A 27,734-nucleotide genomic window follows, 5' to 3' on the forward strand; every position below is an offset into this window, starting at 1 on the left:
TGTTTTTAATTTATTGTCTTCTTAACAACTTGCATTATTACTCATAAGTGCAGTTACTGGAAACGCACCCATAACAACATCGGTTTAATATAAACTTACCAAAGTTTATTACTTTCAATCAGCTAACGTTACTGCAACTTCAATCAGTCGTATATTTAGGTTTTTAGCTTCAAGAGGCCTTTCCGCCTTATGACCCCTGATCTCTCGAATGCTAGACTCAATTTATTCCCGTACGTTTAGGACGTCTTCCTAGTGAAGGCATCTTTGCTCGGAGTTGTGGACGGTGAACGACAAGCGCTTATTATAGCGGCTGTTTACAGTTCACATTATCAACGCACAAAATTTCAGCATGGCTCACAAAGCGCGTAGCTTTGTCGTTGCTTGCACAAAAAAGGTGCCTTTACTCTGTGCTCCGCTGTGAAACGATCTATGCTTGCAAGTAACAGCTCCCATTTTTTTTCAATGGTTGCATTCGGTGCGTAGGTGGGGGACTTCGGCAACTCTGAATGCGCGCTCTAAACGCCTTGCAATGCGGAATAATTTTTTTAGTGGGTCGCTTTCGTAATATAAGCACTTTCTAAGAATTCCTATAGGACACCCGATCACTTCTTACGAGTTGCGAATGCGCAAGCATTACTGCTCAATTGAACGCCGATGAGTGTTCCTTCCAGTTGGGTAGGTGCCCCGCAACCAATGGGACGTTTAGGAGCCGTTTCCCTGCTACAGACGTCAGAAGCCGTTTCTTTCCCTCTCAGTAGCCGAGTTAATGCTTCCGCATTTAACGCAATCGTAAAATCTGGGGCGTCATGACGTTTATCAGTGGTGCAGTGTTTTATCTATCGCTCACCGTAACGACGACTGCCAGTGATTACAGAAACTGCTTTTAAGCCGCTCTTTTTCTCTGTTTTGCAAGTGAGCGCGCTTGCAGGCTGGACATTGCCTCCTCTCACATTTCCCGGAGCATTTTTCATGGAGCGCGCTCTTAGATATTCCCTGTTGGTCTGCTTCAGCAGAACACAGCTGAATGGCCAATCACTGCGATAACGAGGGTAAAGTTGGCCACTGATTAGTCATACGATATCACTTGCTTCGTCAAATGTAACAGGTGCTGTGACATGACGAAGTGCCGTAGGATGCTTTATATTGTAGAATGTCGCAGTGGAGGTCCCATTTTTGAATGAGTTCAGTAGTATGTGTGGCCTCGTTATTTGTATGTTGGCTTGCTCGGATGCGGTGACGCAATTCGTCAATAAACGGCGCAAAGCAGACCAAAAAAGATATTTTTAGGGTGTACATTAAAAAAAACTCCGCCTACCTTCTTCACTGCAGTACACCTGAATGACCACTCGCTGCAATGCTTGCATTGTGCAGTGTCACAGCGCAGATAATTTTCTTTCCGGATGAATTCTATGCTGTCCCTCGTGATAAGCGCACTTAGCCACTTTGACTATCTACTATCTCAAAATTCAAGCCGATTCATTTTTAAATCAACTGTAGCGGCTAGACGATTCTCCACGTAAACATTCATTGCCCTGTTTCTCTACTGAGCATGCTACTGTCACCCCCACAACTATTGGAAGTGGCCGAGTTTCCGTGTGCAAACCTACTGGCGATATAGTTCTCCATGGCACACTGCAGTTTGTCCATGAAGCAACTGCTTGAGTGGCTCGCTGAAGCAAGGTGACCTTTTCGTTGTTGCTGCTTTGGTTTCACGGGGGATAGGCAGGGCTGTTTAGCCGATAGCACCTTAAGGATATATGAGGCCACCCTCAGGCAGCAATTGATGGAAAAGCGCAATGAAATGTGGGCATGGCATCAAGTGGGCAGAAGAATTTAAAGAACCTACTAAAGTTCAACCTCACGCTTCAACACTGTGAACATTGTCGTCATTGCTAACAGCCAATTAGCCTAATGCCATTGCTGCCTCGTCTTCCAGAAATCCCGGCATCGCATTTCGATACATTCGGGAGCGTTGGCGCTTATCCTGCATGCCCACTGAGTAGTTGTCGCTGCGTGAAGAGCCAAGGCGCGTGCAGCTCTCGAGCGCGCGCTCGGCAAGCGTGCCCGTCTCGAGTGGGCGCCTTGGCGGTAGCAGCCGATGGCGACCGGCGGCGCGGGAAGCTGCGGTCTGCGCCGAAGCAGGCAGCCGTGGCACGTCTTCGGTGGGGCAGAAACCCGCGGGAAGCCGTCAGCCGGCCCAAGGTTGGTTCCGCTGTCCGCACCATTAATCGAGGCGAACGCTGTTCATCCGCCGCCTCCGGGCCGCTCCGCCGCCGCTGACAAGCTCGGATGCGGCGCTGCTGGGCAACCGTAAAGCCATGTCCAGAGGATGCACCGCTGCTCAGCCACGTCGCCCTCCCAGCGGCGAACCGCTGGCTGAGTCGTTCCACGGCTCCGCACACCTGGCTGCGTCTGCAAGGGCTGCGGTCCAAGGGCTCTCGCTCGTCGGAGCCAGTCGTACGCTGGAACCTTATGCGCTCGCGGGACGCTGCCTCGCGTCTTCGCGCGCACGGTGGGGGCGCGCGCACGTCGAGGATTAACCTGGGGCGATGAGGATAACTTCTTCAAAGAAGACGGCTGCTAGTGTTTACGGTGAGTCCCAGTTTCCATCGCTGCTCGAAGGCACTTACACCATGTGCCCGTGCGTAAATGTCGCATTGCATATTTCCCCTCATGGCATTGCTCGGTCGCACCGAAATACGGTAGGCTTTGGTAAAAAACAAAGTCTTCGCGAGCGTTGTGAACCCTGGTCTTGTTGCGACCCCGGGCTTGTCGCGGGGAACACTATATGTTGCGCCCCCTCTCAGTGCGTGGTCTAAAAGAATTATTACTATAGCCTTCAGCTGAGCATGACAAATTGCTATGCCTTTCATTGCACTACACTACATGACAACTTCATGCTTCGAACTTCCCATGCGTTCCAGGTTTCATTAATCTAAGGAGAACATAAGTAAACCGGGCGGGGCAGGGCGCACCAATGCTACAGGGAAGAAGGGAGTGTAGTGTGCGTGGACGCGCGCCCGCCGCCGCACATCTAGGCACCCTACGGGAGTGTGTTTCCATGCGCCATCTGTCGGCGTTTTCGGTGCGAACGCAGAACCGGGCGCTGTGCCTCCGAGGCGCCATCTGTACTATCTCGCGCTTACGCATTGATTTCTAAGAGCAAGAACCCAGGCGTTCGGTGCGAGTGCAGGTTGCTCGGTCCCGTCTTTTCTCTTTACTGTGGACTGACCCCGTACTATGCGACGGGGATAAAACTATTGGGGTTGACATAAGTCCCAATCTTCATAATCCTAAATCATCCAGTGTTAAAGGGACCCTGAAGTGGGCAGAAAATCAGAGAAAAAGATTCTTACGCAGCACATCACCAAATCGTGTTGACGTCTAAGTAAAGCCGCGCCTCTGACTGACTTGACAGCACCAGTTGCGCCATACGTCTTCTGTAAATACTAGAGGACTGACCACAAACACAATCATTATTAAAAGACCGGTGACCTAACTACAGCCTGTTGAGTAGGTGACATTAACGAGCATTTTTTTTTAAAGGATGTACGATTGATTGATTGATTGTAGGGTTTAACACGCCGACGCAACGCAGGCGATGAGGCGCGCTGTAGTGGAGGGCTCCGGATTAATTTTGACCACATGAGGATCTTTAACGTGCGCCGAAATATCGTACACACGGGCGTTTTCTGCTTTTCGCCTCCATCAGAAAAGCGGCCGCCGCGGCCGGGAATCGAACCCGCGACCTTGTGCTAAAAGGATGTACGAACTAGGCGGATGATTCAAATTCAGATAAGCTAAACAAGGAGGAATCGAGGTCTCACGGAGCTTTCTTTTTCTTGTCTATTTTGTCACATTTACAGCAGTAACTTATTCAAACGTCGCAGAAACAGTTTAGGACCACCTAATTCTTTCAGTCATGTCTTTTCCACGCGTTTCGCCTTTTTTTTTTTTTTCCGCAGACCTTGGTTTCGTGAACTTAGACTATCCTGTTGTTCAGCTTCACCCCAATGCACTTTATACGCCAATACAAGGCGCCAAGAAAGCAAATTCATCGAATGACAGCAGCGTGCTTACTATTTGACTCAAAAATTTATCCTGCGCAGTGGCAGTGCGCCGTGGAGAATGCCATGCCTGCATTACGTGACTCCGCAGCGCAGACCGAACTTTTGAGTAAAATAGTACGCTGGACATCACCATGGGCCTTATATTCCTCCCTGGCTCCAGTGATTATTCAATTTAGTGGATTGTAGGGAAGCTGGACCACAGGATTGTCCTAGAGTGAACGTTCTGTTTCGACATATGGCGTATGAAAACCAGCCGGCTATGTCTGTACTTACTCCTGGTTAGAGGTTTAGTAGCGATAGTACCTGCCGGGTGAAATAAAGAAAGTTTCCACTGGAGTTAGGTTTAGTAAATCTACGCACACCAGAAAATTTAAGCAGAAATAAAATACAATTTGTGCCGTTTTATTTATTTTAAATTCGCTGATATAATACGCCATACGCCGCGACACGAAGTCCTTCATAACTGTATATACCCGAAGCTAGTCTTTTAGCACCAGGCCAAAAATGCACAATCAAAAGGTTCGAATTGCTGTTCCACGCACCGAAGCTACACCTGGGCGATGAGGTGCGCTGCAAAAATAATTAAAACCACCTGAGGTTATTTAATATTTCAGAGTTCTTGTTTTTCGCCCCAATTAGAACGAACCTGCAAATCTAACATGTGAGTTCGTTCTCAGCAGCTCAACGCCTGAGTGTGCGAGTCATAGCGTCGGACCTGATAAAAATAATGATATACAAAGTGGGGCCACCTACCTCGCACTGAGTATAGTTAACAAAAGTGCGATATCGTTCAGGAATTCACAAAATTGGAATCGGCGGACGGAAATCCCCTTAAAGAGAACTTCTAATGAGCGAACCCATGAGCCGTTGAATCCATGGGGCAAATTTCCCGAATAACGAGGCCAGATATATGATTCGAATCACACGTCTGACCGGCGCTGCGACACCGCTCACTGCAGAACATGGGGTCGATCATGTGTCACCACGTTGTTCGTCGGATTTGGCCCCTTGACACATTTAGTGCATTGTGGAAAAAGTAGAACCCCAAGAATTTTTAAGACTGAACTCTACAGACTCCCCGTGAGGCTGTTTCTCCAGAATGTGCTTGAACAACCAACATCTGCATCTACAGCAGTAAATCGGGCGAGTACCATGGTCCGATATATGAATTGACTCAAGAAAGTGATTCGCGCTGCGACATCCCGGAATGCAAAGCAAATTCTTATCTTGTGTAAGGTCCCATTACAGGCAACGTTTTTTTTTTTTTTTGTAAAATTTTAGGCTTAGCCTCATCATTGGTTTACTTTGCCCCTTCAGTCGAAGGAAGGAAGGATAAGACATCACATGAGAGGCAGGGAGGTTAACCAGAGAAGAGTCCGGTTCACTATCCTACACATGGGAAGTGGGAAAGGAGGGATTTAAAGAGAAAGAAAGGGTATCTAAAAAGACGGGGGTTGAGATTAAGGAGCGAGAAAAGAACGAGTAAAGGAATAAAAATAATTACGAATACAAAACCATGGTCAATCAGAATCAGAATGTCTAAAACAGAACAGGTAAATTGGCCAAATGTGCGAATGAAAGACGGTATACAGTGTCCTACAATCGCTCATACAAGCCTGTGGCCTTCCAAAAACGAAGCATGTGTTTTGTGGCCTTTTGGGACTGCGATTGGCAATGCCTGTGGCATAAAATAGTCTGCGCAGTAAACGGCTTGTTGTCGATCTTCCTTAGTGCGGCTGACAGGTGCTGCCTCTGCGTTGCAAACCGGGCACAGTGGCACAAGAGGTGTTCTATTGTTTCATCCGTGGCACACACATCACAAGCAGGGGCTGGTCGCTGAAAGGCCCTGTGGGAAGCAGATCAACGGGATCTTTAAAGTGCACAACAACACAACGATACTCTACTCGAAATGCGAGCGCTCCGGCAACGACGGCGATCAGCCCGTGAGTTTCGGGATGTTTCGCGCAATGGCTTGAGACTCTTCGGTAAATGTTTTTAGTGCAATTCACCATTTTTTCTAGCGACACATCACTCTGTTAATTATAGCCCACATAAAATCCAGGCGGCCTTATGCTTACAGGGGGAAAACCTCGAACTTGTGCTGTTTTCAGATCAATAAGAACGAATTCCTACATTCGCGCTGCGGCTACCAACCGCTGTGCAAAGTTTATTACTTTTATTACTTATTATTATTCACAAGACGCACTACAAGCTAACTTTCTCTGACAATGGTGATGGTGGGTGAAGTGCATAAAAAAAAACGATGGGTGCCCCGCGGTGCGAACTCGGAACCTTCCGCATACGAGGCGAATGCTGTCCCTCTGAACCATCGCCAAACGATTGTTTCCAGATAATTCGCCATCAGAGTGCTAGACTGAAATGAGTACTGCTCTAGATAATAAAAATTACCACCACCACCGCCATTACTCGAATTTTATGAACAGTCATGTGCTTCGCGCATCTTTTCAGAATTGTGCATACGTAAAGAAACGTCGATATTTGGTCAATCAACCCCGAATTAAATGAGGCCCTTTCTTTTTCTTTCAATCCCACCTTCCCCACTTCCCGTGTCTAGGGTAGCCAACCAGACTCTCCTCTGGCTAACCTCCCTGTCTTTCCTGTAGTGTGTTATCATTCCTTCTTTCTATTTGCTGCACCAAAAAAAAAAAAAAAAAAAACCCGTTATTGCCCTTTGCATGTGGCCTACACTGCAAATTAATGCAAATTCGAACTAAACTTTAAATGTGGAGGTTCTTGTTGATGAGCAAACCGGCATGGTTTGGGTAGATTTGGCCGGTAACATTGCTGCCTTTTGTCATTAGTATATAAACCGAGTCTTTGCCTGCCGCTCACAGAACACACGTGCTGTGGTGGCCAATGGCTACGGCGTAGCTCTGCTGCACACTAGGACAGATGCCTTAAATCAAACATGAGTTGAAATAAATTGATCCCATTAGATTTCCCACCATTTCGACAGTATTTCAGCCCTCCACTCATTGGCGCGCCTCGTATAAGCTCAGGTACTCCTGCGGCATTAAAACGACGGATTTTAATTCATTTCCCCTCTACACCCACACACAATATCAGAATTGTGTGTTCTGATAGTTTTACGTCTAGGCTTCATTCTTTACCAGCTGCACGTGCGTTAGCAATTCATGTAGTCATTCCTGTTAGCGTTAGCCCAGGTACGGAATCAGCCGACAATTGGTTTAAGGTCACGTATACGTAGTGCCTTCTTTCTACAATTAGCTCCTTCCTTTGCAAAGTTACTGTGACAGTAAGTAATGATGTAATCAATATCAATCTGCCACATTTAAAGCAGTTTACGGCGAGCAATTCCAGGGGTGAAAGGCTACAGCGGTTACAGCTGGAAAAGTAAATTCTGTTGCTTGAATACAACACAAGGGGGAGACCGCAGCGGAGCTGAAAAAACATTTGCGGCGAACCGTATACCTGGCGATACACTTTGCCACGGGACAAGACAGGTAGGAAACAGGGTTGTGCGACCTCCAATCCTGCTCCGACACTGCTCAAGTCACCGGCCTTGTGTGCGGGAAATTGTCAATGAATGAGAACATGCGGAATTCTTTAAATCGCGGTTAATAGTCTAGTTACTATTATAGTTACAAAAATAGTTGGACTGATAAACGTCAATACACCGCGACTATAATTTGCAGTTATTTGTCATATATAGTTTTTTTTTTCCTGTCCCCTGCACTTTATTGCCTTTCTGCTGCATTTGACCAGCAGCGGTGGCTCAGTGGCTAAAACATTGTGCTAAGGCTGAGGCACCGCCCAGAGGACGCGGGATCAATCCCGGCCGCGGCGGCCGTTTTTCAGGTGCGGACGAAAGGCGAAAAAGCCGGTGTGCCGAGATGTCTGAGCAAGTTAAAGATACGTAGGTGGTTGAAATTAATCCGGAACCCGCCGCGGTGGCTCAGTGGCTAAGGCGTTGTGCTGCTGAGCACGAGGAGGCGGGTTCGATTCCCGGCCGCGGCTTCCGCTTTTCTGATGGAGGCGAAAAGCAAAAACGACCGTGTGTACGAGATTGTGGCGCACGTTAAAGATCCCCAGGTGGTCAAAACTAATCCGGAGCCCTCTACTACGGCGTGCTTTATCGCGTGCAGCGTCGGCGCGTTGAAACCGTACAATCAATCAATGAATCAATCAATGAATCAATCAATGAAATTAATCCAGAACACTCCACTACGGCGAACTCCACGACCCAGGTGTAGCTTAGGCGTGTAAAACGCAAAAAAAATTGATTTAAGACTGCATTTCTGCCCTTTTTTCTAGGCGTAATTTTCGATTCGTGTTTACTTCATTGTTAGAAACACCAACCTCATTTGTTTTTTTGTTTTTTTTTTTTGCAAAACACATTTTCGAATAAAGTAGCCGAAATATATACTTGATCGTAACGCAATTATCTTTTCCTTCTGTCGTAATTTTCTGACCTTTTTCTCTCTTTTTGCTTAAACAAGCTTTCTTGGCTGCTTTTAATATACAGGGTGATCAAAATTAAGTCGACAGGTTTTTTTATTTAAATTAGGCGCTTAGCTTTATGTGAAGACCACCTCGGCAGTGAGGCTACGCGCCCAGGGGGACACACTATTAGGTGGTAACAGTTGATGTCGGCGGCGTAATTAACTAAAATCGAATAATTAACTTTTTAGCGGCTGCAGTAAGCCGGCATGTATGTATCGAAGAGTTAGACGCAATCTTGTTTCTGTGCACTTTTTATTTGGCAGAATTCTTCTAGCGCATCCGTACTCCGAGATATCGAACTGCGAAGTTTAATTGCCGTTCGCATGATTACGCATGATAGATAGTGACGGCCGGCGCAAAGCTCCTCCCTTTTGTTCTGTGTTTCGATAGCGGTTTCGCCGAGTGCAGATTGCGATAACGCCAGTCAAGACTGAAAAAGTGTCAGTTATCAGTTTTGCCTATGCCTCCACCCCGTTGTCAAACTAAACAGCGTACGCAGCCGGCACGTCACAAAAGGCAGGAGCCTTGCGCCGGTCTTCACTGTCTAGCATGCGTAATCATGCGAACAGCAATTAAATTTCGCAGTTCGATATCTCGGAGTACGAATTAGAAAAATTCTGCCAAATGAAAAGGCATAGAAACAAGATTGCGACAAACTTTTTGATACGTATACATGCACGCTTACTGCAGCCGCTAAACGTTAATTATTCAATTTTAGTTAATTAGGCCGCCGACATCAATGCTACCATCTCATTGTGTGTCCCCCTTGGCGCACAACCTCCCTGTAGCGTTGGTCTTCACGTATATCTAAGCGCCTAATTAAAAAAAAACCCTGTCGACTTAACTTTGATGAGCCTGTATACCGCTGCGTATCAAGAATTTGCTATTTGGCCGGGGGACATGACTAGTTACAAAGGGAAATAAACAATAACGATGACTGTATACCGCTTCCAACAGTGTAACCGTTTTGAGGGAACTTGAACGACGCACGAGGACACTCGCTCTCAGATTTAGCATCCGATAATGCCGCAAACGCAGTTACCATTCGTTGCTTTGATCAACGATGCCAATTGCGTAAATTGTTACACACTGTTTGTGTTTATGGCCTGCGTGATGTCTACGTGAAGTGTGCGATGCCCGGCAGGACTATTCCCTTAGTGCATAGAGGAGGACAAACAAACTCTGACGAAAGGAAAGCAGAGACAAACAAAGATCGGATGCTGCTCAAGTCCCCTTCCTTGTATGGGGAAAGTTGCGATTTGGGGATAATATGTGGTATTATTAACCTTATAACTGGAATAAAAGGCGGATGGATGGTAGAGCCATTTCATCAAAATAAAGAGTAGCACACCACCAGCAAAGGGCCTTCACCGGCAATCCCGCCGCGTGCACTACACGTACCGAATGTGCTGTGTTTCTGTGATGAGCGCAGTTAATTGGTGCGTTATAAAGCTCACATGCCACTACCACGGTGGTGTAACCACGAGAAGGCTAGAAACGTATTCGCTTTTATTGCAAACTCGCGCGAGGATCCCCAGGTTACAGGAGCGTAGCTCCGAAAAATGCTCGATTGCTGCCGTATTTTCAATGCAAGCAGCTTTCATCTCAAACATGAAGTGACGCGCACTGCCGTTTACAACACCGGGGCCATTTCACTCTCTCTCTCTCTTTTTTTTTGGTTCCCCGTTAAAGGCAGCGGCTAAGCGGTTACGCAAAATTTAGCCACTGCCTCAAAATATGTCGATAATAGAGTCCATGTCCTATACGAGCCTTACAAGCATCTGGTTGTAGCGCTTTACCAAAAAGGAATAGTATAGTTAGGGCGACTGCGGTCACTTGAACATATCCATTCTTTTTTCTACCTGTGTTTTCTAACTTCTGCAATAAAGTCGTATTCATGTACAGCCAATATTTTGACTACGCGCGCCTTTTCTTCCCAACTTAGCGCTTAACGTTGAAAAATTCGAACTGTAGTATTACACGGGCTTGAGCTAAACAACGGGATAACTACGAACCGGAAAACCCAAACAACGCAAGGAGTGGCAGTTGTATACAACGCGGGTATTTTTAGGCGCTGTCAGTGAACGTCACCCTGAAATCGATTATACGCGTAGAGTGACAGGCAGCTGCTAACACAAGCGCGAATACTAATTTAGATATAAAATGTTGCCGAAATTTTGCAATTTATCTAACGTTTATGTCTAAACAAATCGTTTGTACTATCGAAGCAGGGATTGCAGTGACATGCATGGCCATGCGAAACCAAAGTTGACGGGGGCACGGGCAAGTTGTACAGAAAGTAGTTGATATTCAAAGAGTTTACCGCCCCCTTTCCCCTCCCACGTTCCACAAACTGGATATATAACCCCTACCTAAGCCCTTCAACGGCCGTTGCGCTTCCCAAGGCGCGTATAGAGAGCTACATGTCTGGCCGATAAGAATTATTGCACCACGTAAAAGAACCCGATGCGCAGCACGATTGCTTAGTTCAACCCTGAGGCCTGTGTTAAACTTGAACTTCTTACACCCGCCTCGTTACGGGTCATTAGCTGCATTATCATAGTGCAGGTGCGGCCGAGGGAAAAATATTACCTAAATTACCTAACTGGCAATGTTACTTGGCCAATTTCTTTTTTCGTGGGTAACAAGAATGCAAACAAGGCGTTGCAACAAACTATTCGTGCTCATCGTCAAAGTCAGCTGAGCATGAGCGCACATTTTTCATGTTGTGTGCCCTCCTTGTCCTTGGTGTGTAATTTCTCCGCCCCCCGTACTCCATGGTCCGTGCTCAAATGCTGTCATTTGGCTACTTGAAGCGCTAGTCACAAGCGACGTTTCACCTTTTCCAACGTCAGCCTTTACAAGCTTAAGTTCTTTCGAAAATACGCAAACTTTATATATGCCACTTCTATGACCAAAAGGGTTAGGCCCGCCTATGTTTCTAATGGGTAAAAAAGTACTGGGGAGGTAAAAGAAAACAATGGGGACACCTAAGCAATTTTCGTGGTGTGTAAACGCGAGAACATTGCTTGTCGCCTAGTTATGTCTCTAAGTTTAGCGTTGCGGCGGGGTGGATCAACGCTGTTTCGCTGCAGCTGGTCGCGTCGCACGTTTTGCTGCGCTGCGACGCTCTCGTGCTGCGTCGGCCGTGAAACGGCTCAGCGGAACAGTTGCAGCTGCCACCGCCGCTATCTCCACTTTTAAATGCAGAGCATTTCAGTAACTCACGATGTCACCCGCGTTGACGTCCGTAGGCGTCCGTAGTCGTAGTCCGCACCCCTCCCCCTACACTATATATAAAAAAATACTATCCTGCGCCTGGTTTCGATCACTCGACCCTGCGGCCGGAACGCAATGTACATGGTGCTCTACCTACTGCGCCACAAAGCCGACACAGAATGGGAGGCTACGAACGCGCCTTATATCCTTGACTCATTCAAATTACTGCTGACGAGCGCTCTCTCGTCAGCAGTTTCCACAAGTGCAACAACATTAATGTAACGCAAACTACTTAACGTCGTGCGTCCCCGGAAATGCTCTGCATTTGATCGTGCCCCTCGCGAGGGGGATGTTTCACTGCGTCGCCATGCGAACAGTTTGCCATTATAGTTTCCGCCCGCTCCGGTCGGTGTCGCCACGGTTCAAACCACGGCAGGGGAGCTGCGCGGGCGTTCGTTGATCGGCGTGCCTTTCACTTTAATCTTCTGCGGCACCGAACACGTGCGTCATCGCGGCTGGGTTACGCGAGTTACGGGGGATAGTAAGTCGACGCTCGTGGAAAACAGTGGGTCTTGTCCTTCGTCCCACCGTGAGAAAGGCGCTGAGGACGCGGCTGTAATCGAGGATAACGCAGCGAACGTTTGGGCGGCGGATCAGCGATGTCAAAACGGTCCATGGAAGAACACGCATTTTTCAATTATGGCTCGTAAGTTAGCGTCGTGTCGTTGCTCGTGGCGGGAGCCAGTAGATGAGATTAGGCTAAACTGCATGTATCGCAGCCAAGCGAGTAGACCAGTTAGGTGGACGGTTTGCGAGAGAGACAATTGTCATCTTGGTGCAAACGGCGAGACTACTGGTGACTGAGAACTCGTGTCCTCTTTAAGGCTCAACGCCGAGTGGCCAACTCGTCCTGCCGAGTCCTTCAATGAGAACAGCAACCACAGTACGCAGTGATCCGTTACACTGGAGAATGGCGGGCCATAGAAGTAGGGTCAGAATTAGGTTATTTCACTTGGCTCTGCGCATGCCCAAGGGTTGCCTGGAAGTTTGCGTTCCTCCTTTTAGTCGTGTTTATTTCTGAGGCACGTATACTATAAAACGCGCCGAAGCCAATGTGAATAATTTGTGAGCCGCTTTGCTTCCACGGCTTTTCTGCCACAGGCAAGGCTTTCTGACGACGACATGGCTTTCGTGCAAAGAGCCGAGCAAACAAAGCGCTCACGTTAAAAAGCGAAAAAAGAAAGTACTTCAAGAGACGCGAAGTAGATGATATAAGCAGCTTTCTCCCACTGATCACCGGAGTCCTGCATTCTTAGGCAGTCCCGTAGTTCAGCTTCATCGCAATGCACTCGGGTGGCCAATTCCTACCGCGAACAGGCAAATTCGCCAAACGACATCAATGTGGTGTGCGCTATGGCACCGCGCAATGCAGAACACCACGCTTGGGCTGCGTGAGAGAGAGAGAGAAAACATTTTAATGAGCTCAAAAGTGAGGGTAGAACACTAGTCCGGGAATACACGCGTTGCCCTAGCCGTCTTGGCCCGTGTCACCAGGAGAGTCTGGTCTTCCGGTTGACGGCTGGTCAACAGTGTCACCCACAGCTCAGGAAATGAACGGGTGAAGAGGAGTGGCATGGCTGGGTTGAGAGCGCATTCCAGAATTATATGCTGGTGGGTACCAAGCTGTGGACAGAATTTGCAAGGACCGGTGTACTGTGGGGGAAACAATAAATTCATTCGAACTGGGTGTACGTACGCCCCCGCTTGTAATTGTCGTAGTGTGATTTCCTGAGTACACTCCTGAGCTGTGGGAGGCACTGCGTGATGTCATAGCGCAGACCGAGCTTTTCAGTAAAATCGCATGCTCGGCATCGTTACTCGCCTCTCACTGATGTCGTCTGTGGTTAACCCAAAGCGCAATGCAGGAAAGCCGACTACTGATGATGATGATGATGATCGTGGGTGAAGTGAAGAAAAATTAAAGCGCTCCCCGCGGCCGGAATCGAAGCGGGATTTCGGCGCTATGCAGCCGACGTCTATCCGATTGCGCCATTCCGACACGGTCGAAGCAGTTCGGATTTGGAGAGGGGTGCATGAACGTGAAACATTTGGCAGAAAATACTCACCTCCGTCTAACGACGACGATGGGTGAACGCCAGGGAAAGCCATGGAATGCCCGTATCAGTAGAGTACTAGAGAGTGCAATCGCAGTGTAGTAAACCGTCCCGATAAGAAACAGGTGTTCATATAAAGAGCGCACAGTTTTATGTCATATCCGCTCGCTTTTTGCTTGGTTCGTTTGGAGATGCGCTTGATTTGGGAAAGCTTCGCGTTCCCCCATCGTTGTCGATTCGACAGAGGGGTAGTTGACGTTTGTTGGCCGAATAAACTAGTCAATAGAGTGAGTTGTGGCGAAGCAGAGCCACAGGATCCCGTTGGAGTGTGTTACTGGAGCGTGTTGCAAAGATCAACGTACCGATTATAGTGGCAACACAGTGTAAAGGGAATGAGACGCAACGTCTGGCCATAAAGCGCGTCGACCTATCTTTCGTTACGCATAGACTGTTTACTGCACGAGTGCGGTAAATATAAAGTGATATTCCAAATGATGATTTACACTCGTCCGAACTATTCATCGTATTTAAACTCAATGGAGTTATACTTTTCTTTTGGTCAGCAAGATTGATGCACCGCTTTACTGATGGAGGCGAAAAGCAAAAACGGCCGTGCGTACGAGATTTCGGCGCACGTTAAAGATCCACAGGTGGTCAAAATTAATCCGGAGCCCTCTACTACGGCGCGCCTCATCGCCTGCGTTGCGTCGGCACGTTAAACCCTACAGTCAATCAATCAACCAATCAACAAGATTGATTTAATTCGTTTCACCAAATTCGCATTACAATCATTTTTACAAGCCATTACAAGCCATTTTTTTTCAGGTCACCTTGTCAAATGTGCCATTGGCCTTAAGAGCGCCAGTTAGAGCCAGCTCCTGGGACTAGGCAAAACTCCAGTTTTAATTAAGTAGTGATCTCGAATGCGTAAAACATGGTGCAGCATTTACGAAGTACTGCTAGCGGAAAAACATTAAGTAATTTAAGATACTTGTGTTAGAACGCGAGTTCAAAGTGGAGGCAAAAAAAAAAAAAACGGATCGACAAAATCAACTTAACCAAACACGTTTTAAGAGAACCTGGAGAGTATTTCCAATATCCGCTTCGAATTCTAGAAATAAAAATAAAAATAAAACAAGTGCCAGCGATGTCGAATTGTTGTATGCAAAGCATGCTTTGGAGAACTCCGCGAATTTGAGGCGTTCAGTTGAATTATGTCGTGTTTTCGGCATTGCTTTTTTTTTTCTGATAATGCTTTTTGCTCATTTAAACGCAAATGAAACCAGAAAGGGGTCGTGCACATTGCGAACCAAATAATAATGCATTATAGAGGTTAGCGAATATCTGTTAATGATAAATGCTCGTCAAGGTTATGTTTATTCACTTTACAAAAACCAATACCTGCATGACTTTTCCTCAAGCTCGGCCTTGAAACCTGAGCCGTGCAGAGACCATCCTGCTGGCCACGTGCTCATCACGTGGTGCTGGGGACAGTCCGTTGAAACACCTTTCAGAACTTGTCAAACCGCACACAGTAGAATCTCGATAAACGGAAGTCGCTTAAACGGAATTGCCGCTTAAACGGAACAGTTGCCTGGAATTTGGTTGGATTTGTATTCAGAAAACGTAAAGATACCCCCGGTAATCGGAACTAAATTTTCGGTTTCACCGTGTAAACGGAACCAGAATTGGAACTTCTTGTGATACCCACTGGCACGAGAACCACATTTTTACGGTTGCGGCTGTTTCGTTTTTGTTTTTGTTTTTCTTCCTCCGTGTTTTTTTAGCCTCGTTGGGCTCGTAAGCCTTGTCTTGTAAGTGGTTAGCCGTGTTAGAGCAACGAATGCAACATCGCAGTTCTTGTTCCAGTCGTTCGGTCTCGATTCAAGACGCCGAGGTTACAGGGCTCAGCTCCTGCCGCCTGGTTCGTGCCATCGTGGTGCTATTCACGTTTCATTACCACGTTTCCGTCTTCTAAATTCGGTGGCTCGTAAGCACTGGCGAAGTTGAGGCCTCTAGCCTCCGTGAAGATGCAGTTGCAAGGACTCAAACAAAAATAATTGATGCATTTTGTAGTGCACAGCGACTCATTGTTGCCAAATAAACTCTGTGAATGCTGTGCCTATGCATCTTGTAGTTTTTTTGCTTTCTGAAAAACATTCACGTGCATCCACCTTCTAGTGCTTAGAGTTCCATGAAATGCTATTAAGACTGCGTAGCCACATAAATTTGCACCTTTGCACATCTCTCTCAATAAACGGAACTCCTGTTAAACGGAACTAATTTTGTCGGTCCCTTGAAGTTCCGTTTATCGAGAGTCTACTGTATCTAGATCTAGAAGCTGTTTGAAAAGACTATGGTGGTACCTCAGCTCTCTCTTATGAAGTGAAAATGAACGATAATCCCTTCACTAAGTTTTGTAGCTGAAGTATGTCGCTGATTTTTTGGGCTGCTGAGTTTAGTGCTGCTGAGTGTATGATGTCGCGAGTCACGCAAGAACTCCTTTTTTTTTTTTTCGTGAGTAGACCGTACAGCAGTTCACAATGTGGGAAAGATAAAGCCAGAAAACCGTGCTGTATACTGAGTCCCCCTAAAGTCGGCTTCACTATGATACCCCGGTGCATTGCTAAAACGACATGATGGGTATCTGAAATGGTGGGTGTCAAAACATGATGAGCAGTGAAACGACATGGTGCTGAAATGAAGGTGTCGAGTAAAAAAATATTTCACTATTGTAAAACTCTTGCTTGACTACATCGTAAGTATTGTAAGTTCATCTTCAGTATGCGCTGCAACGCGCAGGACTAAGCTGTTAATTTTTCTTTAGATCTCTGCTATTTTATCTTTATCTCCTCCGCCGTCCAGCTTTTTCGAAAAAACTCCTCGTTTCCAGTTTCTGATGGCCTTTTTGCACGAAAGCATGCGGATTTCGGCAGCTTTTGATCGCGCGGATTTTGTTTTGTAGACGTTGAAAACGTTTCTGGGTGGCACCGAAGGACCCTTGGACATCATTCAGATGCGACGCCGACCACAACGCTCACCAGGGGGCTTTTTGCCTATAGAAAGAAATTCTTTTACTTCATCTACAGGTTACACTTAAACAGCAAAATATATTTCTACCTAAACAGGGTAGACCATAACAATAACATTGCCGTGTACATCAACATTTAGCGCGCGTGCATAGTTTAAATCCGACTATGCTGTTTTGCATGAGTACTTACGTGCACACCGAACACGTATACAATGTCCCTTTACAGCCGATGACAACTTCACCAAATGTGTTCGCTAGACTGCCTATAGACCGTGGGGCACCTAATAGCTAGTACCTTTCGAGACACGCTTTTTTTGTACGTTCGGCACTTCGAAAGTGGTATAGAAACATAGTAGCAAAGAAGAAAATAATACTATGAGCTTTGTTGGAACGCCAAAAAAATTCCTCGAAGCCCTTAAACCTGCTTACGGGATTTGAAAGCGAACGCTTAGCGATACTTATCAAATACTTCTTGACTTTCATAAATCGTGGTTGTGTCTCTTTCTTGGCTATCGTTCCTTCGTATTTTGGCGCGAATTGCTTAGGCAAACAGACTGGGACACTTGACGTCACAGATTCCCCAAAATCAAAGTTCTCCGCGGCTGGGGTGCACCTGTTCTATTCATATGCCGCCGTGATCACCTAACACGCGGTACGACGTCAGCGCCGCATGCGTAACTCCGGGTCGAGTGTTCGACGAAACTTCGTCTGGTCAGGGGTCATATCTGTGAATATAAAATCGTGGTTACTGACCAAGTCAAAAGGAAAAAATTTTTTCCTTTTGACTTGGTCAGTGACCGCGATTTTATATTCGCACACATGCGTAACTCTTGTTCCGCCTCCGGAAACAGGCTGAGGTAGCGTGGGGGTAACGCACTCGCTCTTACTCGGGGACCCTGGTTCAATTCCAGCACAAACGCCAATGCGTTGTTCAAAACGGAAACAACAAAGGAAAAAACAACGGCGGTTTTTTATACAATGTAGCACTTAAGTGTTTCTCCATAAAGCCATCGGGAGCTTGAGCAAGACCATCGTGTTAACAGGCATGGTTTCTGTCTTTAGTTGGTGCATTGACTCTGAACTGCAGCGCGGCGGTTCCAACCTCGAGCTTATAAGGCGCCTATAATTACGTTGCCTGCCCAGTGCACTGGTCCATAAAGCAAGGGGCGCACGGGTATGAGAGAATGCACAAGGGTCATGTGGCGCTAAACGGCCATTTTATATAAAGCACTGTTGATAAAAAATTTATTTCTTTGATGAAAATATCTGCTAGAAATACGGAGTGTGTTAGATGGAGACGGATAAATGGAAGCGCATTGAACAACCATCACCGTGGAAGCACCAGTTGGTGGGCTTGATTGGCTGCCATGACGACGGTTTTCGTGACGCAGGTGGAAAGAAATACACGTCCGCAGAACATTTCGGCGCCGGTTTTATAGAACGACACGCGGTATAAATTAATTAATCACCATCTATTACGGTGCTCCTGGTACCAAGGCGTTTCTCTGACGGATTAATCCTCCGTTGGAGCCAACCGCAAAAAATCCCATTGATAAAAGGTTGTCAGCTTTTCTGTAGCGTTCTTTATGGCTACATAAAGCACAAATTTTCAGCCCCTGGGGACCGGAGCAAAGTTCCTTCTAGTTTTTAGTGAAGCTTCTCTCAAAAAAAATCAGCAAACATGCTGGAACTTAAGAGGGAAAAGAAGTGACACCGAATGGTGGCGCTGGGCTTGCCCCGCATGCTTGGGGAATGGGCCCGGCTCGTGCACTTCGTCTTCACCGTCTTCATGTTCGGTCATGGACGCTGACATGAGGGTGGTCGCCGAGACACTCAATAAAGCCGCCTGTTGTCCTTGAAGGGCGCCGTCTTTTTCTCAAAACAACGCGATGTTTTACTAAACCGGGCTTATAACGTTTAAATGATATTCGGGGCATTAATTCGTCACCGCTTGCGATATCTGGCGCCCTGGAAAAAGTTCAGTCACCTTGGCGTATGCAACAATATAGTGCCATCTAAAAGTTGACCACGTATGTGTAGGCCTTGCTGCACCCACTCTAGAACGATGCTAAACACCCTGCCGCAATATCGATCGTAGCGTGCTCGGTGTCCACGTTGGTAGGATAATGTGCTGTCTGTCGTACAAAGTGGAGCAAACGCGCTGTTTTCTTTGGTAGAACCTACGGCTAAGGCACAAACACAAAATTTTAGCCACTACAACTGGGTACGACTTTCTACAGCGTATAGGCCGAATCCGGTAAACAGTCAACATGAATCACAGAACTCACGGAACCTACATAAAATATGAACGACAAATAGACAGGCTTTCGTTTATGAGAAGCAAAATCGCTAAATATTTATATTAATGTCACCAAAAATTGTTCGTATAGCTTCCATTTCCTGCACAGGGACCAGCTTTTATAACAGTTATAAAAGTGATTTTATAACAGTTCGTTCATCTTAAAGGAGCCATGAAGAGAAAACACAAGTTTGGTTCATTCAAAAGATTGTCTCGTTAGAATCATACTGACACCACTTTTAACGTAAACTTCGCTCAAATAAGCTACATAATTAGGAAAAACGGGAATGGTCATGCGACCCACCAGCTCATTTCCCGCAACAGAACCTGTGATGTCACATGGGCTAAGCTCTGCGATTGGCGGAGGCTGGCAGAAGCAGACGCAAATTGGGTAGAGCTTACAAACTAGACGAACGAGCGATTTGCGCTTAAATTTAGGGCACATTCTTTACAAAGCAATAAGAATGATGGGACAAACAGTGGAAGTTACGAAAGCACATGTAAACATAGAAGTACTGATGCGTTCTGCTGTTTGTACTGCGCACAGCATGCTTTGGTTTAGCTGCACAGCACTACGGGGCTTGGGGTTGTCTCAAACGACACTGGCCGATTGACGCAAGCAACGGTGTCTTACGTGACCCCATTTGTCGAGCGAGCACTGTTTCAGGGAACGAATATTTTCTCCCAGAACAAAAACAAGCCAGGTTTAAATGCGGGCAAAAACAAACCAAACGCTTGCCACGGTATGGTGGCGCCATCTAGGTTACGGAACGTAAAGAAACGCGGGAACAAACCAACACCGCTGTACAGGGTGGAGACAACCTTTGAACGGTCCCGTGCCGCCGCAATTGGGCCAACGGGCTCAACGCGTTATTCTTTTCGTTTCCCACGAGACCTAGCAACGCGAAACAGACAATATTATTCAAACTTCTTCAGTAAACCGCGTTGCGGCGATAATTTTAGCGCGGTTTTGACACAATGACTTGCTTCGGCGGCGAGCGAGCAACTGAACATGGCGGCGCCAGCGCTACGTGTCTCTACCCTGTACGGCGGATGCGTGAATGAAGGTACTCTAGGCTGCAGAGCGGTCGGTTCCCGTGATGTCACTTGGGACCACGAAAACGCACGATTGAGCGGGAAAATCAAAATTTTAACCTAAATTGTTTAATTTCTCAGTGAATAAAGCACCGTTTGTATCCGGACAAGCGCTGGGGGCACTATAAAACACGAAATCTTTCGAATAAAACCAACTTGCATTTTCTCTTCATGGCTCCTTTAAAGGAAAACTGGTGTGAAAATAAATTCGCTTATATCGGTAGGCTGGAGGGCCGGGAATGCAGATATATCTCTCGCAGTAGCAGAAGTGACTTAATAATGCAGAAAATGCCAAAAGCAAGAATGTAGGTATGGCCGACCTATACATTTTTCTGCACTGTCTTGACATCCCAAATCGTACAAAGCGAAAAGTAATTGGTGGAGCTTGATTAATTGTTTTTCTAGAAAGGACAGTACGGTGGTTCCATGTGTATCCAAAATAAATGTATCTCGCAGCTTTAGTTAACACATGTTTTAAGAGAAGGCACGAGCTCAGTATAAAACTACCAATCAGGAATCCTCAATACTTTCACTTGGTGGGGTTTGTTTCACAACAAATTTTGGTGTCGTCGAAAGATCCATCAGTCGAAATTGTAGTAGAAGTATTTATGCAGGTAAACGCATGTACAACCAGAATATGGCAGTAAGTAGGGACAGCGGATTGGAAAAAAGGAATGGAAAAAAGGACAGGTTATTACCAAAAGCGGTGGAACTTTCCGCACCATCTTCTAAATGACAGCAGTTCACAGCTTCTTTGGAATGTGGGGGGCGCTTGGTCTATCGCATCGCTATTATTGACATTAGGCACCCCAGACAAGTATTACTGCTCTACGGTGATCAAATAACTTGTAAACTTGCTCAAAACATTTTTCTTGCTTTCTCAGTCTGGACATTGTACATTTGAATTATATCATTCAAGCGGTAGAGCGGCAATCGGCCGGCTTTCTGTCAGTTGGAGCAATCAACGCATTACATAGTCACTTTCAATAAAATGGCAGCAAAAGGGAAGCGGAAGCTGGAAGACGCATCTGTAGCGACGAGCGGATCACGAAGAGCCGCTCAATGCTGGTGATAGCCCCAGTAAGATTTTTTGCTTAATGGGTTGGCGCTGTTCGTCAGAATATCACTCGGTCTAGTGTCAGCCTTTATTTGTTATAACACCATTGCGGTCTTCACTTGGCGAATAATTCATGACACAGGGCACCAAGATGGCCATCAACGCCACATCATCAGCCAGCATGTTTAGTAACGCTAACGTTCGAAATGACCCTTGTGACGCACAGGCTGGTATTCAGCCTTTGATAGACCACACGTGTCTTCTTGATTTGGCGTTGTTAAGAGCTGGAACTTTTACTTGCATGATCACCAAAGTACGAAAGATGAAACACAGGTTACTTACCAAGTAAAGAAAAATCGGAAACCATGGAGTCGTAGCGCTCCCGAAACGTCCTTTTTTTATTTTTTTTACTTTGTCAGTGCCATCGGTTTTATCTTTTGTATTATGCTACCTGACCAGACGGTATGCCGCCCAACCATTGCCTTCGTCATCAACGGAGCCTAACGGGACGCAAAATGGCAGAATGTTAACTTTCAAGCAGATTTCGCTGCGTTTTGCTGGCGTGTAAATCAAGCCATTCTTTAATGACATTGTTATGAGGAGGAGGAGGAAAGCGAACGCCGAAACTGGGACGTGAACCAGGTGTAGATCCCGGTTTGCTACTGCACTTGGAGTTTGGGGTTCTGAGTATAAAGTGAGGGAGGCGAAAAGAAAGAGATAGGAGCGAGAAGTCGCCCACACTCATAGCCCACCCACCCCCTCTCCCCCTCTTTTTTTTTTGAGGCACTTAAACGCTCGTGTTAACCTGTACCATTCAAGAAACTTATAATGGCTTTCGTCGTCTTTTGTTAAGTTGATGGTAGGTACCGATGTCCTAAGATTGTCTCTACTCTGAAGGGCTGATCGTCCAATCGGCTGATCTCGGTGGCATGTATATTGCAAGCACGTTTTTCTCAGGAAAATAATGGGGGCGATGAGAAGGTGCATGCTCTGTTGTTAATTTCGCCCCACCGGCGTCGCAGTCAGCGGTGCTGGCCGTCGACTCCCGATAAGTAAATGACACTCCTTACCACAGTCTGTGTAGTAACGTTATGAATTGTTATGTAAACCATCGTGATAAATACAAGCAATGTTTTAAAGTTCAGGCGGAAATCGCAACATGCGCCAACTCACGTGGACGGCGGAATTACCTTAGCGTATGTTCGCCTTGCGCGCCATGGCAGCATTTCCGACCGCTCGTCTATCGTTTCTGTCTCGTTAAAGCAAGTAGCTTATGATAATTTGGAATGAGGGGTCCGTTGAATGAACACCCTTACTGTGTTCGTTTAAGGCAAGTAATTCCTCAACATTATCCCTAGTTTCTGCAAGGAGATGTTTCCTTTCCTTTTTATGAAGCCTTAGGAAGCAGGCGCTACTTCTGCTTAAAGTGCCGCCTAAGCAGCAAAACTTCACATTTCTGCTCCGAATTGCCAAAGAAAAGCACCTAAAAAAATAAATGATATACCGTTCTTCCAAACCAGAAAAAAAACATGTAATAGTCAAGTAATGCTGTGAACGTTTTTACTTGTGTGCACAGTTACGCCTCGGTTAAGCCCATATAACTGTGCTTATTAAGCCTCCATAGCAGAGCGAAAAGTGATTAGTTCAACATAAAACCGTTGAAGGCATTCACAGCCTACAAACACGGCCCTTAGCCGATCAATACATCTGTACAAACCGAAAAGAAGTCGGCCACCAATACTAAATACGGTTTCGGCCCTCCATCTTTCTAGAAGCCCCAACGTTAAAACATGTCCTGATGTCGTCACGGTTGTCTGAAGCGGTTCTTGCCGGTATTTCCCATATTTCTATACTCGTGCTATTACCACACACGCGCGCTGACTCAGAGGAACGTTGCGGCCACGGCGTATATACATGTTCCGCGGCCCTTCGCAGCGACCGTCGCAGAAACGAACGACAAAGACGCCAGTAGAATTGCGGCGCATGCACGCGCAGGTTGCCTGCAAACGGCGGTGCTTAATCGCCATTCCTCCCCCGCACGAATCGCGCGACTCGTATTCTTCCGACGATAAACAACGTCGTTCATCGCCAAGACGGCAGCCTCGGAAATCGGGGTCGACCTACGGCGTGCGCCGCACGCCGCAGGCACGCACACAACGCGCAAGGGCGTCGTCGGCCTAACGGTGCAGCCCGCCCTCCAGGATAAGCTCTGCCGCCAGTGGAAGCGGCGACGCGAGCGTCATCTCGAGTAGGCGGTGCCTCGCCTTTTGATTCGATTTCCTCCAGCAAGAAGAACGGAGCGCGTGGCGGGGCCCGCACCGCGGTAGCCATCGTGCGAGCCTCAAATGGGGAACAAACCAGCGCGCTCGTTACGGGGCCGACCGGGGGCAGCCAGACGAATCGATGCCGTGCCTCCCCGGCCAGCCAGAAATCTTGCTTTCCTCCTTGAAACACCCTTAGCTCCTTTGCCCATTTATTCATTCATATCTACTGCAGCCGGCAAGGCTGCCCGCTCTGCGCGAACATTAATAAGCCCTCGGCTCTCTTTCCCCCCCGCGCGCCCACGCCATATACGACGCACGCCGGCGCTCGTTTCGTCAGCGCCAAACGCGAGCGGCGCTGGTCGACAAGAGGAAATGTTTAGAGGCCATCGGGCTCCCTCCCGGTGACCTCGCGCTGCACTGCGCCGTCTGCGGGCTCGTTCCGATGCTTAAATCGTGCGGTAATCACTGGCGAGAAAATTGCAGCACCACTCTTTTTTTTTTTTTTTTTTTTTGGGGGGGGGGGGGCCTATGCCACTGGCAAACGTGTACCCTGCAGAGGCAAATGTGCCTTGTAACATTTACTGCCCGATGGCTGTTAGCAATCAAAATGTACGGCGAGATATGCGTTTTACTGCCCTCAGCCGCGCCTCTAGACCGTAAATACCGTAGACCAGCTGGACGTGACTACATCGCGGGAAACGTTTCCTTATGGCGTCGTTAGACGCAGCAACAAGTTCGAGCCACAGTTGTTTCGGCAGTATCGCACAAGAGCGCCAAATTAGCTTGCTTGCACCCATGCCTGACGCCAATTCTTGCTTTTTTGTGCTGTCATTGCAGCTGCGCCAGATACTTAACAAGCTTGAAGTCTCTGGTTCTTTAGATACGCATATGAACATGCGAAAGATATTCTATCGCTATCGGCAACAACGCATGTTTTATAAACAGATCGTGAATTTCTCTCAAAAGTTTCGTTGAGCTTCTTCGAACTAATAAGTTCATTGGTTGAGCGACAGGAAGGCTGTATTCGATAATCCGAAATTTGTGTTGCCCCCATGCCCAAATTGGGACTTACCGCGCCCAAGCTAAGTTCACCTCTGGAGTTGTATACGAGGGCGACAGGTTAATGTAGACGGCGTGCGGAAGGTGAATAGTGGGCCGGAACTTCGGGTGCACAGCCTTTTTGATGTGCCGCCTTGATGAGCAGCCTCCGTGCTCAGGAATCGAACTCGTGTTCCCTTGTACTCTCGCTAAAAAACAAGCAAGACCATTGTCAACGCAGAACAAAAAAAATTCAAACATCCCTCCGTCTAACGACTTGCGATGGTTGAAACGCGAAGCTTTCTTGCGTGCGATTCAAATGACGAAGTGCCAAAGTCAAAGTAAGAACGAATGCAGTGGAGTGATCGCTGATGTTAGTACTTAACCGTTAACTTGAATAAAGACGCGTATTAAAGAGATTGCCTTTATTGAATCGAGCAGTTTTCATCATTTACGCGTTCCCACTTGAATCGACGACTTTACACTTGCATAGTATGGCCTTGCGATCGCTGTGGTAGACGGTTAGAGGTTCTGCCATAGTGACGCGACACAGCTTGTTTGCAAACGTCAGATCTATGCAGGTCCGTGTCGACCGTGTCGGGATGGCGCAAAAGTAATAAAGGAAAAAAACCGGGATGACGCGTTCAGATAGACGTCGGCTTAAAACGCGAGGGACCCAGGTTCGATTCCGATCACGGGAACCGTTTTTTTTTCTTTTCTTCAGGCCCTTCGTGTTTTGTAATCATCATCACGTGCCCTTTGTGTGAACCCATTGTGTAAAGTTGGCTTTCCTGCAGTTAGTTTAGGTGTTACAATCTACGGCTCAAGTGAGCCCCAGAAAGCTTCGCTTTAAAAATAACAATGCGAATACCACTTACGCATTGATGTTCTGCCTTAAAGTGCATAACGTTTTCCTTTTCCTGAACAATGCTGACGAGTGTGAAGTGTTTCCATATTTAGTTGTTTCGGAAACGTTTTGCCTGTAGAAAGCTTTCGTTCAAGTATTTCTTTCTTTTGGCCGAGCGGCTGATTCGAAGGGCAGAAAAACAAAACATACAGGCAGACCAAAATTTTTGGGTTTAAGTAGCCCAAGACCATCGCTCTCTAAAAATAAAAAGAACGCAGCCGACAGGATTCGAACCTGTGCGGGGAGACCCCAATAGATTTCGAGTCCATCGCCTTAACCACTCGGCCACGACTGCGAGGACGGCAGGAGCTCTCTCGGGAATGTAGGGACGGCTGAAGAGACGCCAAATGCCACTGTGGGAACTGTAAGCAATGTTTGACTGGGAAAGTGCTTATCAGCGCATAACTTTGACGACATTTCTAAAAGTTGCTCCCCAGATTCCACGCTACGAAAAAGAGAGGAACTTGTATACTGCGCCAGCACTATCAGCCTGCGTTGGCCGATTTCATTGAAAGAGAAAATCGGTCGCTCTGTGACGCCACGCGTATCTTGCGGTTTTTAAGTCAGGTTTGCAAAGATTAATGCGCTGCAGTATAAATATAAGCACCCGAACTCCTAGCGCATCATGGGGAGGGGGGAGGCAGGTACGTGTTGACCTGAACTTGACCAAAGGTTGAAGGTTGAAGGCTGAAGCCTGTATAATGTTGGCTTTCTTGTAGTGCATTTTGCCGTGCGCCGCACGCCATCGCCATCAGTGAGGGGGGAGGCAGGTACGTGTTGACCTGAACTTGACCAAAAGTTGAAGGTTGAAGGCTGAAGCCTGTATAATGTTGGCTTTCTTGTAGTGCATTTTGCCGTGCGCCGCACGCCATCGCCATCAGTGAGGCATAAAGAGCTGCGCTAAAGAAATTGTGCACTCCAGTCCTTCTAGCAGTCTATTGCTCTTATAAGAGCATCACTTTTGACCATCACACGGTATAAGGAAGATGATAGCTAACAGAGAAAAAGGTGTACTCATGCGTGGTGACTCTAGTGTCATGACCTCTCTTTAAAGCCCCATGTTTTAGGTCGTTCTTCTTGCAATGTGGAAAATAACTGCTTTTCGGAAAGGCCAATATGTGCATTGTTTTGATTTGCGAGTTACGGTTCTGTTGGTACACAGTCTGTTGCTGTACTTACTAAGAAGGGCGAAATTACGGTTCATATTAACTATCGCCACTAAATTCTCTATGGCATCGTTTATTTTGCCTCCATACCCACTTCTTTCTTGTAAGTAAAACGGGAGGGGGGCTGCAGGAACATCAATGATTTTACAATTCTACGGGGCGGATCTGACCGCATATAAACAGAGGTTAGTTGACGTGGATGGAACCCCTAACATAATCGTGCTATGTGTCATGTCATTCGATCTCATAGTCACTCATCGCCATGGGGGGGGGGGGGGGGAGAGAGAGAGAGAGAGAGAGAGAGAGAGAGAGAGAGAGAGAGAGAGAGAGAGAGAGAGAGAGAGAGAGAGAGAGAGAGAGAGAGAGAGAGAGAGAGAGAGAGAGAGATTGTTTTTCATGCCCCTCGCCGCTTTTCCGACCAGTCACGGCTTGTTTCTGCGCCCTCACGCGGCACCGTCTCCGTTGGAACACAAGAGAATCACCTGCGGTTGCGTTCCCTTTGAGCGTAACGTGTTCTGTATCATGTACATTAAAGTGCTTTGCATCTCGGCTGAAAGTGAAGTTGAAAGATTGGCGGTACGTGAGCTCTTGGCGGGAATTTATTATAAGCACTTTCTTGGCGGATATTAATCTGCTTTAAAAATGTACGCTTTAATTCCTGTTTCCAGCGGATCGGTAAAAAATTCCCCGCATTTCCCCGAGGGGAAGAATGTGAAAGTGCGAATGCACGAGTTGAATTTGCGCGGTTCGGTAATGTTCGCGAAAGAGAGATCACACACACACACAACTACAAAGAAAGAAAGATGCATTTATTTACAGACACCTATTTGTGTTGTCGTTGTACTTGATTGCTAGAGCGGATCTCAGCTTTGAAATTTCGTGTCAGTACTCCTTTAAGCAGGTGCATTAGCCCTTCTCACGCCCGATTCTTGGCCAATCCCCCACGTGGGTATGTACCATGTCAGCGGCCAGGCAGCGCGCGCCCATCT

General features: G+C 47.0%; 1 long non-coding RNA gene and 1 other non-coding gene across 2 annotated transcripts in view; one reads left to right on the forward strand and one right to left on the reverse strand.

The window, feature by feature from the left end:
• Positions 1–2,124: 2,124 nt before the first annotated feature.
• LOC144169601 (uncharacterized) overlaps positions 2,125–27,734 on the forward strand; it is an 83,014-nt gene continuing 57,404 nt past the window's right edge. Inside the window, exon 1 of the long non-coding RNA XR_013322476.1 lies at positions 2,125–2,592. This is a non-coding gene — a long non-coding RNA (uncharacterized LOC144169601). The remainder of the gene's footprint in view (positions 2,593–27,734) is intronic.
• On the reverse strand, positions 25,793–25,874 carry Trnas-cga (transfer RNA serine (anticodon CGA)). Its single transcript has one exon. It is a non-coding gene; the product is annotated as a tRNA-Ser (tRNA).

The sequence above is a fragment of the Haemaphysalis longicornis genome, unplaced genomic scaffold (assembly GCF_048455015.1).
Source record: "Haemaphysalis longicornis isolate Haplotype H1 unplaced genomic scaffold, Haemaphysalis longicornis Haplotype H1 scaffold_1, whole genome shotgun sequence".
Taxonomy (NCBI): Eukaryota; Metazoa; Arthropoda; class Arachnida; order Ixodida; family Ixodidae; genus Haemaphysalis; species Haemaphysalis longicornis.